This window comes from Numida meleagris, chromosome 6 (genome assembly GCF_002078875.1).
Source record: "Numida meleagris isolate 19003 breed g44 Domestic line chromosome 6, NumMel1.0, whole genome shotgun sequence".
Lineage (NCBI taxonomy): Eukaryota > Metazoa > Chordata > Aves > Galliformes > Numididae > Numida > Numida meleagris.
In genome coordinates, this window is record NC_034414.1 from 1016754 (window position 1) to 1032564 (window position 15811).

Consider the following 15811-nt stretch of genomic DNA (forward strand, 5'->3'; position numbering starts at 1 on the left):
TAGCAGATGTATTCATTCCATATTAGAAATTAAATTTTAAATGAGAATTATAGGTTGAGGCTATGAATGCCATTCTACCAAAAAAGCAATGTAACAGAATTCTTAGTCTGCGAAACTATCTCACGCTATACTGTATTAGCAGGAATGCTCTAGCAATTTGACTCAGGTTCCATTGAATTTGATGGAAGTCTGTGCACTGGTACTTAGTGGGAATGCATGCAGGCTAATTATAGCTTTGGCTAAATCTCTCGAAACTCTCACTGTAGTCAGTGAAGAGAGATGAGCTACTGCAAGGGATGGTTTAGAGCAGAAGCTGAGCGTAGCTGTTCTTATTCATGCCCTGGAGGATCATGAATTCTCTTCAGTCTCTAATTATCTGTATAACCTGAGGTTTCTATAGCATCCAGTGTCATAGTAGCTAATCCCTTCGCATGTTAATTAGATCAGTATTATAGTATAAAATTACAATATCCGTTTTAACTTTAGAGTAGACAGTTGCCATCTTGGTAGGTTTTATAAATATGTCTGTTATAAATTTCCATAAAGTACAATATTCCATAAAGACAATAAACGTAGCAGGAAAATGTTTAAGGTCCCTTTTAGGCAGATTTCTTAAAGGCAAATAAGAGCTCAATGAAAGAACAATGTGTCTCCTTATTTGGTGGTTAACAGGTGGTGTTAGTTGCTAACCCTGGTTAGTAAAACTATTCTTCTTGGTTCAGACTTGTAGCACAGGACATATACATACCATTCTGGGGGAAAAAAAAGTCTGCAGGCTATATCGTGTCTTGCCTTTGAGCTTTAAAAGGAAAAGATTAAAAAGCGTAATAACTCAGGGTCAAGGCATTTCATGTTGTAAAAATACACGAGGTCTCATGCAAGTAACATAAATCTCAGAGTCAACAAAGAAAACAGTTCTAACGGTTTCATCCTAAGTCCCTGAAAACGTAAGCTTTTAATTACACTTAGTCAAATCAGACACTATGTATTCCTGCTAGGCTAATTTCTTCTTCTTTTTTTTTTAATTAAAAAGATCATATAGTTCACTTCCTCAGCTCAGCTGGTCTGTGTAAGAAACTTCTGCTTCCTGAATCCTGAGGCATTCTCGGCTTCGCTGTCAGTGTAGTTATCAATCCCATATGTCATCAAAGGGATACTCAGATTTTGATTGGCTCTTGAATGTTTTTCTTTCTCGATTTACTGAGCAGCTGCAAAGAAACAGAAAACCAAACAACTCAACTCCGTTTAAACCATGCAGGCATTTAAATAGTGTGACTGTTAAAACATTAACATCTAAACTATTAATTAAGGCCTATACTATCCTTTTGCAAATAACATTTTAAAAGTTACAAGGTTCCCCACAGTCCACAACCTGGAAATATTGGAAAGTACGCTAGAATTGAGCTGCTTATTAAAAAGATAAAATAAAACTAGCTACAGCATTCTGTTGTTGATTAGCAGCAGCATTAAACTAACATTCAAGAAGACTGAGGCCATACTGGAATGTACTTTTTTTTTTTTTTAATTTATTCCAGCAGCAGTGCTTGTTTAATAGTCTGTCCTCTGGCTGCTAATTCCTCCCTACTTTTCAGTATGCTAGGGCAGCTAGCTGCGCAGCTAAAGATGTAACAGGGCTATGAATCTCAACCAAGTTTAAAACATGACTTTCTCTGTGGGGTTACCTGTCAACGGGCTCAGTTCCCCACTCTGGTTCACAGTGTGAATGTGTAAATATGTAAATACCAGGAGAACAGGAGAGATAATACGAGGGCAGGAATGAGAAGGCAGCGTGCTTTAAATGGACAAAGGTCATGTCAAAAGATTTAGAGATGGTAAAGAACATTTTCAGAATTTCCTGTGTTGGTAATGCTCAAAGAATCTATATTTTCCTTTATGTGTACTTCCAATGTTTACATCTCACACAACTCTTTATGTTATATATATATATATATATACTTTTACCTATATGTTTATTTTATTTACATATTATTTGTATTTTAAAGGATTTTGAAAGAGCGTTCCAGTCGAACCCGACAGAGCAAACTACTAATCATCCTTTCAGAAGAGCTGAGCTAATTTACTCGCTGTATGTTCAGTTGACACATTGCTTTATCTACCATACACGTGTGTCTAGAGGACTTTTCTCTCCATACTGCATTATTCTGTTCTATAGATGTGACTTCCCAGGCGTCCCTTCACTCACAAATAAGGAGTGACAGGAGAAAAAAACTATTACCTCCCTTCTCTATGTTCAAGGCAAATAAATTCTAAGAATCGAAGGGCATCCTTTCTTCTGTCTATTCACTTTATGCATAAGAAAGGGATTTTAAGAGCTGTACTACATGTTCACCGGTGGCAGTGTAAAAGGAGAAATGTTTCCCTTTTCCCCCTAGTATTTCTGTGACGTGCTGGAGATTGGTTTTTTTTGTTGTTTTTTTTTTTGCTTTCAGTTGAGTGAATTATGGTGGCATTATAGTCCCACGTACAAACTGTATTAGAGCATGAGTATCGTAGTGCTTTTTCAACATTTCTGCTTCATACAGCCTTTCTACCTGCACGCTCTGATATGATTCTTTGTTCTCGTAAGCCAGGCAGTCAGTTCTAGAGGTTTCTGTTTCTAGGCACTCGTTCCTGATCCTGTACCTCTGTTCTGATTGCGCCAGCGCTCCTGCACGTGGTGTGACCTTGGTTACAAAAATTTGCCCAGGGCTTTCTGGTGTGTTATTTACCCTGAAAAAAAGGAATTGAATTGAATCTGCAGCGTAGTTCTGTAAAGGCTTCGGATTGCCACAACTCAAGAGACAATAAATTTTGTCACAAAGCGCAGGAAACAGTGGTCAAGGTGAAGAGTGATATATGAAATGCAGGAATACATTTTGTCAGATAGTTTATGATTAATAGCATATTTTTTTAATAAAGCTGTGTTGCTTCTCGAGGAGATTAAAATCTAAACCCACGTTGCAGAAGTCCACAAACATGTTTTGGGATCGCTGGTCTTCTGTTTTTCAGCACTACGCACTTTCGGTGTTTCATTTAGTCATTTTATTTCTGCTTTTCTGTTGCATGCAGAAGCGAAACACGTGCTCAGCTTTGCTGCTTCTCCCTGTCTGATTTCTTTACCTTCTGACAATGTTTATTATCTGGAAGTGGTTGTTGTTCTGTTATCCACAGTCTGGGTCACAGTTTTCATTGCATTCTTTGCTAATAGCTGCCACACAACTCCATTTTCCACTTCCTATTTCTTGGTACTCCACCTGCACCATTTGGAAGCATTGCTGGTTTCTCTCTCATTACTGTTATTTTATCTCAGTCATTTTTCTCTACATCTTTATAATTTTCTTTTCGGTTGCATGTCTTGTTAAGATATTCATACCATAGCTTTCCTAATTGTCTTCTATCATTTTTATTTCAGCATTTGAGATTTTCCCTTTGATGGCTTTTACTTTTAACTTAACATAGTCTGACCCTTTTTGTTAATTCTTTGGTTTTCCTCTAACTTACTCTACCATCTTTCATCTTTTCCTATATAATGAAATTCAAATAATTGTATGCTTGAGCTATTCTTTCTCAATTATGAACTGTAGGAACTGTGAGGAAATGAACAGATTTTGTGTGGTATGTTCTAGAAATAGATCTTTGGGTAGATTTTAAATAAACAGGAATTTAAAAATTGATCAGAACTTAAGCCTAAATCACAAGCCAAGCAAAGAACCTAGTTTTACCCACATATAACATGGATTTTTCTTTAAACAGTCAATTGCCAAGAAAAAGAAAATTCTTGTGAAGATTTATTATTCTTAGCTCTCTTGGAGAACTTGCAGAAATAGCTTACACTTAAGACTATATCACAGTCTCTCACTGTGTAAATACGTAGTAATAGTATCTTAAGGGAGTGCTTCAAGGCTTTACTTGCTAATGTTTGCAGTAATCGTTATTACCTTTTAGGCTGTAAGAAAGATAGCTCAGTACTGTATACGTATATGAGGTACATCTGTTGGTGATGTTGCTGAAAATGGACAAGTTTTTTAATCAGAAACATTTATATAGTGGCACGTTAAGTGAAAGTTGTATTCCATTTTGAATCATTCTGCAAAACCACTGTACTGCTTGGTAAGGTTAGCGGACGGCATGAATTGCTGTGATGGTGCAGCTACTCTGGTAAATTGTATTGACACAGCGCTGCTAGTCTTGAGAAGCTTACGCATTAACCAGCTGCACTACCACTCCCTTGAATTGACTGGAGGATATCGGAACGTTCCCTAGCTGTCATAATCAGCAACTTCTGAAGTTTTTGTTAGCACCTATCCCCATCAGGGCCTATACAGTGATTGTTCAGGCTTTTTGATAGCGTGAACGCAAACAAGGTGGACCACAAGCATTTCACATCATATGATTTTGTTTCAATAACTGCTTATTTTCTACTTGATTATATTACACCACTTACTGCCTGCTGTGGTTTCTACCTCTCTGCACAAATGAGCAGTCAGGTGTTTTGATTCAGTTGCTATAAATCTTTAGGAAGGAAAGATTCGTTATTCCAACAGACTTTTGGACTTAGACAATCTTCAGCATACAAATGTTTAAGTACGGTGTCATTTATAGTGGCTAAATTACTGTGAACTTGACAAGCCTCTTGGATATTCGGTGTTCTTAAAGAAAAAACGACTTCAAATGACTTCATGATTTCATAGGGAACGTTCAATTCTACGCATTTAATTTTGCTGATACAGTCTGAAATTCAAGTAAACTCATTATAAGCTTACATTTCCGTTCATTTCAAAACAGTCCTCCTATTTCTGCCCCTTCCCACAAGTGGAAAAAAAAAACTCTTTGGTAGTACCTGGATGAAATCAGGCTTCCGAGGCACCCCCTTTCTCCTGCAGTTTTAGAAGAAAGGCAAGGTTTAACAATAAAAAAAGAAAACACAAAGCCCTAGAGTATTTCTGTGAGTAAGAACGTTACGGATAGAGCCTGACATAAGGGTGATTCAGCGGGGTGGGTAAAAGGAGCTTCTCCAGCACTTTTCACACAACTGCAGATCTCTCACATCCAGTATTTTTCTGATGCCTGGAATAGCGAATATCCTCTTTTTCCCTCTACAGTTTGTACACATTCCAGTTTACTGATTTCAGTGAGCGCAGCACCAGGTATATGCAGCTTTGTTAACTTCAGTGGACATTTGCAGGTAAGTGGTTTGATTACATTTTCATGAAATTGTAAGCCCCAGTACATGCATGGATATAAAGGGATTGTTACAAATGCTGAGGAGAATTTGTGGAGCAATTTCTTGTCACCTATTGTAGGGAAGCACCATAGTGTTCGGTCTACAAAGCACTGTTTCTTATGAACCAAAAATATGCGTTCACGTTGGTTGCACGACTGTTGTTGTATGTTCTTTGTTACTGACAAAAAAAAAAATCCAGGGTTCAACAGCTAAATATTGAATACCAAAATCAATAAGTGTTTTGTGATGCGGTGAGAGCATGAGATAAGCCCAGAGTTCTGTAGCTGAGCATTTTTTTTTCAAAGAGTGCTACATTCTTCAGTTTTGCTTCAATGACAGAAGAGGTTACATACTCAGCTTATTGATGATCTGAAAAATGTACAAAAGAAATGCCAAAAAACCTGACGCTTTCATTGCAACCTTGGGAAATCAAGGGTGCTCAGCATCCTTGCAAATTATGGTTTAAGTGTCTCAGACTAATGACAAATATGTAGTTCCCTGAATGTAGCTCCATAGTGCAAAATCACCATTGAAAAAATTCTGGTCTATGGTATTTAAAGCAATACAAACCAAGAATTAAATGGAACCGAAGAAGTGATATCCAACCAGATAACCCCAAGTCTTCTGACTCATTACCTCCTTCAACCCAAGCTGCCCGTATCTTTCAGCTGATATTAAAATACTTGGCAATAATCTATTGTTACGAATGTCACTGTTCTCTGCAGTTTGCTTAAGATTGTATCTTTCAGACTATTATAATTGGCAATTTGGCAGGGCATAAAGTATGAGCTAATGAGTTGAAAGAACAGATTGTACTTGCAAATTCAAAGCATTTACATATGAACTATCTCCAGTTTCTTCTGAAAATTTGCATTCTGTGGAAGTATGAGGTTCTGACCTCACTTGAAACTCCGCTACTACACATTCAGCACAAAGCTAGCATTTCTCGATGAAGTACTTCGTATCACGTTTTGAGTATGTAACTCAAACACAACCGTAAAGTTACTAATGCTCCTCAACCTCACAAAACTGAAGAAGGTCAGCAAATGAAGTTAAACGGGTCCCTTTGTTTCCTCCCCTGCACTCAACATTCAGCATCCCTTTCTTAAAAGCACAAGATCGTTATTTTTGCTCCACTCTACTGGACAGGTCTCCTGGAGTACACTCTACTCCTCTTGCACTTCATTCTTTCTTTGCACTGTCCCCTCCCGTACTGCCATTTAGATTCTGCAATGACAGACACCAGTATAAATGCCTATAACCGATAGCATCAAGTGAATATGCGCCTTACCTCAAAGAAAACAGCTCTCCCTTCTGTCGTCTGTGGTCAGTGAAATTTCTACTGTACTTTGTCATCCATACTCTAGCTTTTTATGAGAATTTTATATGTTGTCTCTCTGCATATACTTCACAGCATTCAAGTCAAACCTGTCAGGATCATAAGTAAGATTTGTACAAGAATTCATGAAGTACCTCTGAATTGTCTTTGCTTCTCTTTTTAATGATTAAGCATTAAAAATCTCTTACGGTGCTGGGTTTAGATGCTGGTCATTATGAAAGTTAGGTAACTGTATTTGGCAAATGACAAATCGGGTACTGACTGGTTATCTTTATGCTACTCAAGCTTGCCTTTTCCATTCATACGCCACAAGCCTTTTCTTGATGCTGTTGACATCTCTACCAATACCCTGTTTCTCCATTCATTTTCAAGAGATGGCATTAGTATGCATTTCCTCGTTGTAAATATTCTGGAGTTGTTTACTTGTATCTTCTCCTGGTCTCTACAAGAGCAACAGTTCACTTTTTCAAGGTCCTAATGCGACTTTGTTTAAAATAATATGAGCCTCCTATACATTATTGTGTTTCCTTTTGAACTGTAAGATGGGCCAAATTTCTGATCAGGCAAAACAAACAGAACACCACCAAACTTCTACTATTACACACGGGGTGAAGAATGACAATGCCTTTAGAAGCCTCCATTCATTGAGGCTTTGAGAATGAACTTCGCTTTCAATTTACGAGAGAGAAGAAACTTACACTGACAAGTAGACAGTGTTATGGGGGTGGAAAATACACAGGATCCAATCAGTGAATCAGGAGGTGGGAGGAACAGCTGCTTCTTAAGTAATGACATATAAGTAATATTAGTCCCATTGGCTTAATTACATTGTAACCTTAAACAACAAACATCTGTTTTCCACGTTTGCTTCCCGAAGGCCCTGACATTTCCAACATAACCAAACTTTCTTGTATTTTTCATGATAAAATACTTTGAAACAGTAAATAGCAGGAATGTTGTTAGCACTAAAAAACAACCTAAAAATCTGCAGGAAACGCGTATCGCAGTTTTCATGGTTTTCTTGCCTTCTATGTGCTACTTCACTGTATTCTACAAATCACAGAGATGAAGGTTAGGGAAATAATCGATTGAGATGAAATAAATCATTTGGTTTTTTTCTCCCTTTCCTCATGAGTGTTTGGAAAGAACGCGTACCTGTGATATGGGAGACGTGCTTCACTTTTCCATCAGTTCTGATAAAATTAACTGATGAATCACCACGCAGATCTCAAAAATGTTTTTAAATACCGTAAGGTTTTCCTTTCTCTCTTTGGTGCCTCTGCAAAGGGTGAGGGAGTCTGTTTCATGTGCCAGGTCTGAATAAATCTTTCAGAATTGTTTTATAGTATAATCCAGTGTCTTGAAAAATACTGTTGGCAAATAGATGCTTCTAGATACCAAGCGATAGGTCCCTAGAAATACTTAAGACAGTTACATAGGAAGAACGCAAGTAGGAAGGGTAGGCTAGCTGAATGGTTTTGCAGATAGGGTTATGCGCTCGTCTTTCCAGCAGTACTTATCTAAAATCAAGATCTCAGTGATGTTCATTGGAATGTATCTACAGTGTAAGAAAAATGTTTTTAAGGAGGATTACACATGCAGAAGAGCAGACAAAAAAAGCAATTTCAGGATGCTGTAAGCTGCAATACATTGATGTATTTCAAGAAAGATACAGCATGTATTAAAGACTGAGTTCAGGTATAGGATACATTTTAATATTTAATGAAAAAAAATCATTAGAATTACATTGTGAGTTTCCTAGATTGTGTGCTTAGTACATACAAGATTGTGTACGTGTACAAAACAGTACAAAACTTTGAAGTGTGGAAATTGACAATTGGTGATAGAACCTCACCCTCCAAACCCTGATGCTAACCAGACACTTAAAAGATATTTCACATTCTGAAGTCTCATATTAGAATATATTGATTGTTAAATATGTATTAAAAAAATTGGAAAATAACTGCTTTTCAGATTGTCCAAAAACATTTCCCAATCTACAGAGTATTCCACAAACACTCTGCCCTGAGAAAATTTAAAAAAAAAAAAAAAAAGTGGATTCACAACTTATATAATCTAAGCATAATAAAATCGTGTTTTGCTATAAATATGCTTTAATTTGAAAGGGCTAAAAACTAACGTCTAAAAAATAATACTGCTAATTTAAAAACATGACAATGACTACGATCTTTGCTACCATGCATCTTTTTGTTTTCATTTTTCCAATAAATGCGCTGCCTTGAGTGCAAACATCTAATTCCCAACTACTTTCAGTGTACCTAGCACTTTTTGCTTTTAAATTGTTCTTTCCACATTGTCACAAAAGATCATCTTTGCTGACTTGCTTCTTCCATGACACCTGCCCAGGTTAAGGCCAGAGTAACTTGATAATCTTGCCTCAGATATTCGAGCCGTTATCGGGGCCACTTATTCGCCCCGGGCCTTTGTTTGAAGATCTTGCTCTGTGTTACAGAGTGTGCTAATGGAATGTGCATTCTCACCTTAGTCAAGCTAGTTCAAAGTGGCATTTTAGCTTGAGCAACTAATAAAAGTAAATTGTGATTTCTAATTAATTTATAACTCATTTCAAAGGTGGCCATCCAAATTCATCTGATAATCCAGTAATTTTGTAAGATTCTACATGGTCGATCCTCATCAGCTGTCTTCATTTTATGAATGCCAGGATTAAATTAGATACCTGAGCAAAGCATCACTGTGGGAGTAGCGATAACCCTGATGCCTGTATATACAGACTCATGTCGGTAATAGGCATTTCCATCCATCCTGTCAATAAGAGGTACAGCAATAGCTTCTATGTACGCATCACCTTGCATTTGATTGTATTAAAATGAAAGTTTATTAAACAGCCGTTGAAGTTTTCACACTTAAACTGGCTGAATGAGATAAACATTCAAACAACATTATTAGACTGCGTGGGGGAAAAAGCTCCAATTAGTAAGGTTCCCCATTAACACTGTTGCTTGAAATCTGTCTGATTCCTGTATTTTATGTTATTTTTTCCGTACTTTCATAACATAATTGTGAATACTAAATGAAATGTCTAAAATCTGTAAATTTTACGTGAACAAACAAGTTTGCTTAACATTTCTATATAGCTTATTTGGTGACGTTTAATTCCATAATTAGAAACTGATTTACAGTGCTCCTATTTTTGTGTTTCTGTTTTCACTTACTTGCTTTGTAGTAGATGTTTCTATACTTTCTTTGGGCCTGATTCAAAGCTGTTTCTCTTAATACTGCAATATTTTCTTGGAGCTAGATGTTGTTTCACAGTGTACACTTAGGATGTGAACAGAAAGTAAAAACTGCTTAATTGAGATTTGTGCTATTTGTAGTCTGTATCCTGTTACACAAGGTATATCTAAACTGCTAAAGATGGCCAGGAAGCAGGCGCCTTGGTTTACTTTCAGTTATTATACAGCTGGAGTTGGAGTGCTTCCGAGAACTACAATGAGTGGCAGTGCATAAAAATTAACTTCCTCTAACTACGGAGTCTTTTAAAAAAAAACTATCTCAGAATGTTTAGGACTCTCAAATGCAGGACAAAAGGTAATGACTTTAAGTTGCTCCAGGGGAGGTTCAGGTTGGATATTAGGAAAAATTTCTTCTCGGAGTGGTGAGGCACTAGCATAGGCTGCCCAGGAACGTGGTGGAGTCACCATCTCTGGAGGTGTTCAAGAAACACATAAATGAGGGATGTGGTCAGTGGGCGTGGTGGGGGTGGATTGGGGCTGGACTTGGTGATCTCAGTGGTCTTTTCAACCCAAATGATTCTATGATTCTATGCAACCTCGTGCCAGTCCCTCCACTTTGTGCTAAGAAATCAAACTCTCAGATATTCCGCGTTATTGCAGACACTTTGAAAATTTTAAAGCGTACAATAATGATTAGGGCAACGGAGCGTCGCTTGGGGGATCAGCAGATAGCCAGGGCCAAAAGCTAGGCACCCTGAATCGTGTACAATCTGTCCTAAAAGAGTAGCGTGGATACTACTTACATGGTGTGTAAGCATCCATACTTAAGTATGAATAATTTTAAGTAGTACGGATACAGATGTATCCATATTACTTCTTGGATAAATGGAGTTGCTTAGATATTTGAAATTGGTAGTGGTAAGAATGTGAGGAAAAACATTCGGTGTTTGTTTTTTTTCACTTTGAAAGCCTTGCATGGATGGCAGTGGTTATGATTGTAAATTTTGCGTTGGTTTTATTCCTAATTAAAAACAACTTTTGATTAGAGAAAGGTGGGGAGGGAGGCAAAAAAAAAAGTGTTGTTTTTTTTTCCTTTGGAAGAAAAAGAAGTTTTTGTGTGTAATGAAAGGTGCGATAGGTCACCTGTATCACTGATGATGTATGATCAATGTTATACACATTAGAAACTTACTCTCTTCGTATCTGTGCCCAGCCTGAACCATCACTTCCATCCACGCTAATTTTTGTGAGTAGTGAGCCTTCGTATCAAACTCAAAATGTGCGCAAAGGACTTTGTCATCTTATGCATCTGCTAGGCTATGGGTCTTTAAAATGCAGAGATTGTTAACGAGGGCACATTAAAGATCAATCTCGGGATTGACATACCACCTTAACGTTTATTTTGATCTTTTTCGTTAAGAGCAGTGATTGGATCTCTTGTTTGTGACTGCGCTTTGAGGAGCAGGGCAGAAAAGTAAGGTTTGGGGAACTCAGTGGCACATCTGTAATCCTCAGTCCCTCGTCTTGGATATTAGTCTCCCCACAATCCTAAGGTTTTAAGAATCCTTCGGTTTTTAAGGAGCTTTACGGTTAAAAATGAAAACAGTTCCAAAATTACTTGAGTTTTCCAGAACACCAAGTAGAATGTTTTAGTCTGGAAAATAAGGCAACTGAGCCTAAGTTGGTGGGGTTTTTTTTGATGTTTTTTTTTGGTGTTGTTTTTTTTTTTTTTTTCTCAGTCAAAGCCCATTTTCTTTCAAAACAAATAGGTACACACAGCGCTGGAGTTCTTATTCTAAAGCAAACAACTTTAAAAAAAAAAAAAAGAAAAAAAAAGCAGTGACAGAGAGGCAAAGAGAGGTCATTTGCTTCACCCCTTAGTGCTTAGGGGCCATGCAGGGGGTGATCCTCAATCTCTACGTCTAGAGGTGATATTTAAATGTACTAAAATAAAATAAGCTATTTTTGTCACTCAGGGTTTTCTACAGGGCTTCGTGACTGGATCACAGATATTTGTCCATCATTTCGTGCTAGGATAATCCATGAGTTTCCAAGTAGAGGACTTAACCGTCTTAATTATATAATGCCAAGTATTCAGACAATAGAAGCTAAGCCTGTTGTCAAATTGCATTTTCAATTGACATTCTGTGAGACGTTAGGAGTCACTACATATATCTTCAATGCATGTGGGAGTCATGACATTAAAAATGACATAAAACTAATTATGCAGACAGAAAATAAACATTTTCTTCCCTTAAAGAATTTAAGATTGATGGATAATTACTTTGCTTGCCAAGTAGAGACTTCCATAATCAGTATAAATCATAAGGTCGTTAAATTGGTAGGGCAATGCGAGATAAATCAATGCCCTGAAGATGACTTGTAATTGCTTGTTGCAAGATACAAGGCTGAATGATATTTTGTAAAGACCACACTGTGCATCTGTCTAATTGGGTTGGATGTGTTAGAGAGCCTATAACAGAACTAGATGAATAAGTCAAAGACCACCCACATGTGAACCAAATGACTTACATGTCTGTGGGATACTCAGGAAAATCTGTACTTATTGCTCCATCTCAACTCCGTCAGGAACCTCCTGGGCTACCTTAAAAAAAAATGATAGGAAAGGAAACAAAAGGTTGATGCAATTCGTTTTGTGTAATGTTTCTAAAACCAACGATATGGAGACAAAGTGCCATGCAGTCATAGCGACAGCTATGCTATTTTGGAATGTTCTGCGTGTACATATTTCATCATTGGATTCCAGTGACCAGAAAGTGACACTTCTCTCGCAAGCAGTCAGCTCGCTCTTGTAGCCAAATCTGATAGATCATATGGAATCGAAATCTCAAGAAATTAAGACTTTGCAGTTCATGACTCTTTACTACTCTGGGCTTACAAAGAACCTATTAATCAAAATCAGCTTAATTAATTTGTGCATCTGCAGAAAGGCAGTAAATAAGTATTGTAAAAGTGAAATAAATTGTAGTACAGGATTATCAGTGGGCTTCATATTCCGGAGAACTGACTCACGTCTGTCCTGGACAAAATAAATGTTTATATCTAACAGCCATTTATGCCATTTTGCCAGTGAATTTTGAACGTGTTTTTTTTGTTGTTGTTGTTGTTCTCTGTAAACATCTACATCCACTTGGATTAATTCTTCTAAAAATATTAGGGTCTGTTCAGATTTACATCAGTGTCATTTTACTGTAATGTATGTGGTATTAGTGAAGTAAAAGGCAAGGATGTATTAAATATTGTTGGTTATTCAACTTGCTTTCTTTTAAGCAAATAGATTTGCTTAGTATGGATGACAACAATAAAGTTTCTATATGACATTAGGGCTTAATCCGTGCCTAATTCCTGCTGTATTGGGAGCTGTACAAATATAGAAAAGACTTGCTTCTTGTCTTCAGATGACTTAAGATTACAAATGCAAAGAATTTTTGCAACGCTGGGCTTAGTGATACATCACGGAAAGAAATAAAGCAGTGCAATTTGGCAATTAGCATGGTTTTATTAGTTATGTATTGTAGCTCGGGTTTTTGTTGTTGTTGTATGTGGCTTGTTTTTTAGGTTTTGACTCTTTTTTGGTTTTGTTGTTGTTGTTGTTTTGTATTTAACCTGGGATAAGACATAATGAAAAGATGGGGTGCTATGAACAGCCTTGTTAGTTAAAAAAGGCAAGGCGCAGGAAGCGTGGACTACATCTTTGCCCAGTAAGCTGTTAAAAAGCATACAGTAACTCCAAGTTGATTATTTAATCTGAAACCCTCAGCTTTATTGCTTTCTAACTGAGAAATGATGGGGAATCAGGAAGGGTTTGCAAACACATGAGCGTTAGAGACTCTTCAGAGCACTTATTGAAGCAGTTCTCGATCTGCAGATTGCCATGGCTACTACACAAGTGTGTAATTTGAAGAGCAGCGAATGTGGCATCTTTCAAAATTCCAAACATAATTCCAGATTTAAAATTTGTATATTGCCCTCAGTATTTATAAGGAGCCAAAGTGAAAAGTGCATCAATTAGGTGAATAAAATACAGTTTTATTTTACATCTTTTTCTAAAGGTTGGATCCATTTTAAAATGTTGTATTTCATATTAAAGCTTTGAGAGTAAATGAGAAAGAAACGGCAGCACATAGTTTATCTCTGATTTGACAGACAGCAAATCTCTTTAGCTAGCTTAGAATGAGGAACTTAGCTATCATGATGATTTTGTGGCTATCTCTGCTTGCCTGAATTACGTTGTTAGCCGTCTTAATTTGAAAATACACTGCGGTGTCAGTCATGGCCAGTTATAACACAGATACTTCACTCTATTAGTCATAGTCTCCTAGTAAAATTAGTATGCTGAATGTAATGAAACAATGATATTCTGTTTATTGCCTGATTATATTCTACTTGCATTTTCACCCTGTCTCGAGCCTTTTCTGAATCCTGGCAAATTCTTTTATTCAGTTTAGATTTAAACACTTGTCCTTTCCTTTTATCCACGAGTAAAAATGAGGGAAAGCAGTTGGTCTTTTAGGAAAAGATGAAGTTGTCTTTCTGCACTGGTTTCTTGAAGACTGTATTGAGCCAGATGTTCAGGTGCAATAGTTCAGCATTGTTCCGTTAAGTCTGGTTACTTAAACGTTAGCTAACGAGGTACGTAGTCCAGAAAACAGTACACGGAAGGAGAGGTGAACAGAGTAGACCTCTGAGCAGTATGAAGTTTGAACTTTGTTGAATGCCTATATTTACAAAATAGTAGACGGAAGAGATTTAAAAGATTCCAAGGCTTCAGTTGGATAAACTAGAGCTGTAGTATCTGTTGCTGTTCATTGCTCTGTTGCCACATCTTTGTATAGGGCAGGGAAAAGCAAGTCTTTGCAGCCTTTTTGAAACAACGATCTTGAGTAGATTTCTTGTACTCGAACCCTTTTAAAATACATTTCTGCTTCATAAGAACTGGGGGATATGCTCTTTTTTTCAGCACCGCTGGTGGATGTTTTCATATCCACCATCACTGAATACTGAAGGGGAAGGCTGCAGAGCTCCAACTGGCAGTTGTACATAAAATGAATTCTCATGACGGTGTGACCTGGGCTTCATATACTAGATAAAGAGGAGATGGCCCTCCTGATGAGCATCTGAATTTGAATGCTTATGTGTAAAGGGTACAGGAGATTAGGTGCGATTTTTGAATCGTCATAAATAAATGTCTTTGAGAACAAATCAGAAATTTAGTCAAGGAAGCAGACTAGATCTTTTTTTTCCTCTGCTTTCTACAGTTCCGTGTTAGCCCTGTGCCATTCCTTTTTGTTCCCTGCACTTTCACAGTGGTCTGATGAAAAAACTGCAAACAAATTTCAGTATTACCTGAAGTAGATGGAAAGAGGGAAGTAAAAACCATTAAACCGTTTCTTATTTTATTCTGGGAATTAAAGTTGAGGATGAGAGGTGTTTTCCCTTAGCTGAGGAGGCGGAGGAAAGGAGGGAAAATGCCAGCTGCTCTGTTACCCACGAAAGCAAGATCTCACTAATTCGATGTTCTTCTCCACCTACATACAGAGAATAATCATCTCCTAAAAATATTTATACATCCATAATGATTTCAAATAGAACACATGCTTCCAAAAATGTAATAAAGAGATGTATGTTCCAATAAGGAAGGTTATAAAATATTTAAATACTTCCTCCGCTTCTCTCAAGAGGAAATGCCAAATAGCAAAGAGGAAGGAGATTCCAACTTCTCTTGTTTTTAGTGTGAAGTTCTTATTCCCCTTTGCTTTATCACTCTCTGCTCCCAGAATAAAAAAACTATTACTACTTTGTGATGCATATCCTGATCCAAACTTCATACATATGCATTGCCATATGTTTCACACATCATATGCTTTCCTTAGTTTCATTTCAGGTTCAACATCAACACTCTTTACCCATCATGCTTATGCACACATACTTTGTTCATTTCACACATCTTCCTATGTTTGCAGAGTTTAATACAGAAAGATGTTGAATTTACTAATATATCTTATGGGGAAG

At 37.2% G+C, this 15811-nt stretch overlaps 1 long non-coding RNA gene across 4 annotated transcripts in view; it reads left to right on the plus strand.

Moving 5' to 3' along the window:
- Nucleotides 1-15811, plus strand: part of LOC110400882 — a 233778-nt gene that overhangs the window by 143237 nt on the left and 74730 nt on the right. For all 4 annotated transcript variants that reach the window (XR_002440121.1, XR_002440122.1, XR_002440119.1 and 1 more), the window contains one exon: nt 5103-5185. This is a non-coding gene — a long non-coding RNA (uncharacterized LOC110400882). The remainder of the gene's footprint in view (nt 1-5102; nt 5186-15811) is intronic.